The sequence below is a fragment of the Arachis ipaensis genome, chromosome B05, assembly GCF_000816755.2.
Source record: "Arachis ipaensis cultivar K30076 chromosome B05, Araip1.1, whole genome shotgun sequence".
In the NCBI taxonomy this organism is placed as follows: domain Eukaryota; kingdom Viridiplantae; phylum Streptophyta; class Magnoliopsida; order Fabales; family Fabaceae; genus Arachis; species Arachis ipaensis.
Window position 1 is genome coordinate 142,315,155 of NC_029789.2, and position 4,202 is coordinate 142,319,356.

At 29.0% G+C, this 4,202-nt stretch overlaps 1 long non-coding RNA gene across 2 annotated transcripts; it reads left to right on the plus strand.

Moving 5' to 3' along the window:
• Window positions 280–3,033, plus strand: LOC107641382. Of its 2 annotated transcripts, none has more exons than XR_002347512.1 (3): window positions 280–714; window positions 2,129–2,259; window positions 2,677–3,033. It is a non-coding gene; the product is annotated as an uncharacterized LOC107641382 (long non-coding RNA). The 2 variants fall into 2 exon arrangements; XR_002347511.1 differs by having other exon boundaries at window positions 2,133–2,259; window positions 2,677–3,032.

Sequence of the window (4,202 nt, forward strand, 5' to 3'; positions counted from 1 at the left end):
TTTTGAAAATTTTATTTTTTAAAATATTATTTGTGTTAATTAATTATTTTTTATAAAAAAATTAAAGATTAAATGATTTATTTTTAAAAATGATATATATTATTTTATATTTAATTATAAAATTAATATATAATTTTACTAATAATTAAGTTTTGAATTTTGATTAAAAATTAATTTTTTAAATTAAAAAATTAATTATCAAAATTAAATAAAAATAATTAAAACTTAAAAATAAAAATAAGTATGAAAAAGTAAAAACCTAATTCTAAGTTTCTAACCCTCGCTGTTTCATCACTCTCTGTGCTGCGCCTCTCCTCTGATCTCCTCCCACAGTTTCTCAAGTCCTCAACAATGGAGTTCCTGGAGGAAGAGCCTGCGCCGTCAGCAATACCTCGTCTCTGCCTCTCCTTCGCACTCACATCTACCAGCGCCGTCCTCTTCTGCATCGCCGTTCATGTTCGTTATCTCCTCTACGTCGTCGTCGGTTCCTGTTCTATCATCCATGGTGGTGCTCCTCTGCGTCATTGCCGTTCGTGCTCGTCTGCCATCGCATCCTCTGCATCATTGTCGTTCGTGCTCGTCTGCCATCGCATCCTCTGCGTCGCTGTTCCTACTCGTGCTGCTCCTCTGCTTCTGCTACCCTGGTCCCTGGTCCCTAGCTAGTCCTCTATCTCTGCTACACTGGTTCATCTCGGTCGTTCTCCTTCCTCCACGGTAGTGCATCTCTGCTACTCGTCCCTTGGTTGCTGGTTTTTTATCTGCTGGTGATAAAGATTATTTGAATATTGTTGCCTATAATATTGTTCTTTAATATTCTTGTTGTCTATGAATGTATTGTTCTATAATCTGTTTGCTAATCTATTTTTTGGTTTTTTTTTTGTTCTTTGGGAAGTTGATTTTGATTTTGTTTGTTCTATGATTTTGAGTATCTTTTATGATTTTTATTTATTTCTTGTTACTATTGTAATATATAAACTTACTGAGTTTCATATGTGACTGAAAGAAAAGAAAAAGAGGTATGTGAATCTCAACTTAGGGTAACTTTAATCATTATTATTAGAAATTTTAACATTGAGTTATGTTATATTTTAACTCATATAATTGAACTCATAATTGCTATTGTATGTGATTATACATACACTCAGTAGGTATTGAAATCTAGAGCTTTTGAAATGATTTGAACAAAATGAATGGGAGTGAAACAAGAAAAGGATAATGGTGTGGACTTCTTTATTTGAAAATTCTTTTTATAGGTTAGGATAAGGAAATACTAAGTTTAGTTGTTTGAAAGCTTAAAGGTTAATAAGAAAATTTTAACGAATTAAAGAAAGAGTTTCAACTAACTCACTATTATGTTTAGTTTTTCTAAAATGTAACCAGTCCAACTAACTCTGATTATAGTTCTTTGTGCAATTATTTTTCCACTGCAGGACTCTTGTCCCATTATTTTATATATATAAGACATTAATTACTATCTAACTGGACCACTGTAAGATTGGATATCTAAACCAGAAGATTTTGTGTAAGTTGTCTTTCAAATGTTAATACACTATTCTTTGAATCTAGCATATTCATGATTGAAAATAACTACACTTTAACAAGATTATATTGAATATTTAAGATTTTTCTATATCTGAACACATCCAACCAGCCTAATTCAAGCACCAAACTTGCAGATTTTCCAAATTCAATTCCTTATCATATATTATTTTTCTGTTAGTTTCTTATCATAATTTGAGCTCCAAACTTGCCTTATTAGTTTCTTATCATATTATTGTTTTTTTGTGTCATTGTTTTGTCAAAGGTACACCTATATTCACTTTTATTGATTCATGTATTTGTTGACTTGCTTGGTACTTACCCAAGTTGAAATGTTTGAAAAGGGATCAGAGTTGAGCCAAAAATAATTGAAGTTACGGTTTAACTAATTTAGTTATTGATCAAGATTTTAGCTTTAGTACTTAGATAAAATTTAATTAGTTAAATTCTTAGGTTACAAAAGAGCTAAAGTAAAATGAAGTATTGTTACCATTATTTTATTTTTATTAAGGTTCAAGTGCCTGGTATCTTGGTATTTACTTTGAAATGCGGGTTATTTTATTTCTGCTTGGTGTTTTGATCTGGCAAGTCAGAGCAGAGGTCTTTACTCCTTTTGTTAGATCATCCGGAGAAAGCTGAACTTGAGTCGGTACTTGACTGCTCAGATTCAACTGTCAAAACTAAACTCTAGCGCATCATGCTAATCCAAACAGATCTTTGGTAATAATTTTGTTGGTTGTTTGAGCACTTATCTTTATCTTTAAAAAAATTGTTTTAGAAGTGCTATTATTTTAATTAGTTCTATTTTAGAATTAGGTATATACAATAGTTATTCTTTGAGATTGTGAGGGATGGTGTTAGACTTTTATAGTTAGTGGAAATCATAGTGAATCTATATTCTTGAATTAAATATGTCACTCCTATCCTTTGAGTTTATAGGGGATGGTACTAGACTTTTATAATAAGTTAAAACTTATAAACATGTTTGCATTGCATAAGTAATGTACTTTTTGCTAAATAAAAATATCCTAGAGAAATTATTTGGTATTGATACTAAAACAGCAAGCATAGTTATTCTATGTTTGCTTCTTCACTTGACATATTCTTATAAAAGTTTGCTTATTCATGCTACTGCAGGATCTTGTTCCTGAACGTGCTTTTGTTGATGTTGTTCTTTGCAATTTGGTTTACCATCTAGTGATCATAAACTTTCTCAGTTAAATTGAGTTTATTTGCCTTCAATTGAACCCCAAAGGTTAAAATGAAAAATAGAATACAGGAATTTTATTTTGTTATGGTATTTGTAGACTTTGTGACATTATGAGTCCTTGTTTAAATATATTTCTGTCTTTGGATTCTGAATGTACATAGATTTTTTTTTCCTTTTCATGTAAATGAAATAAGGGTTTAGCGACCGATTTCCAAGAAAAATCGGTTGCTAAATCGGTCGCTATTTTTGTAATTTTTTGTAATGATATATCAATTAATTTAAAAAAATACAAATTGGCAAATTATGTGTGTAATTTGTATTCAAAAAATTTGTTATAAAATAAATGTTGTGCTTCTGTAATTAGAGGAATAAAAAATATTACAAAATCGAGTTATATTTTGCAACAAAATTTTGAAATAGGAAAAATTATATTGTTACGAAAAACATCTCATTGGATAAAATTTGTTATCACTTTTGTAACGACTTTTGGTTTTTTGTATCAGAAAAATTTGTTACAAATATTACTTTGAATTCTAACCGTTCCATTTTTTGTTACAAAAACTTTTTGTAACGGGACATACTACAACGACCCTTTTTTTGTTACAAAGTCTTTTTATTTCAAAATTTTGATTTTTTGTAACAATTTTTTTGTTACAAATATTATTTTTCCTTGTAGTGATTGTTAATTGAATCATAGCAAAGTAGATTGTTGTTTTGAATCCAATCAAGTGGCTGAGATGTGGCTCGATTCTAGTTAATGTTTTTGTTAGTAGTTTATGATTCTGTAATTCAATAATGTTTTTGTTTGTAAAAATTGTTGTTCATCGTTGATAGTTTGAATTGAATGTAATGTAGGAGTTTTGTATTAAAGAAAATTTTTTGGTGTATTTGTAGCAAATTTCAGTGTAAAACTAGGATATTTATGTGTATTGTTAAGAATTTTCGGTGTATGTACACTGATAAGTTCTGCATAATTCAAAACTCTTCTTCTCCCTCCGCCTCACTTTTTGCTTCTTCTTCTTCTTCTTCTTTTTCATCATCATCACCATCTTCTTCTTTTTTTTTTCTTATTCATCTTTTTCTTCTTGTTTTACCTTCTCAATTTTCTTCTTATTTTACTTTCTTAACAAGAATAAAAACAAAAAAATTAAACAAAGAAGAAAAAGTACATAATACTGCAAAATTACTTGAAAGAGAATAAACTTATATTCATTCAACTAAAAGAAAAAGGGAAACCCTAAACCCTAAATCCTAAACACTAGTTAGCACTAATTCTTGAAGTTTTTTTTTTTGTCTCTTCTATTGATCCTACAATATCACAATCATTCAACTTAATGTGGTTCTTAAGATTTTTTTTTCTTTTTTTTTTTGATTCTATAATATCACAAGCATTCAATTGAATACAATTCTTTATATTCTTTTTTATCTTTCTTGTATTATTTGAATTGATTCT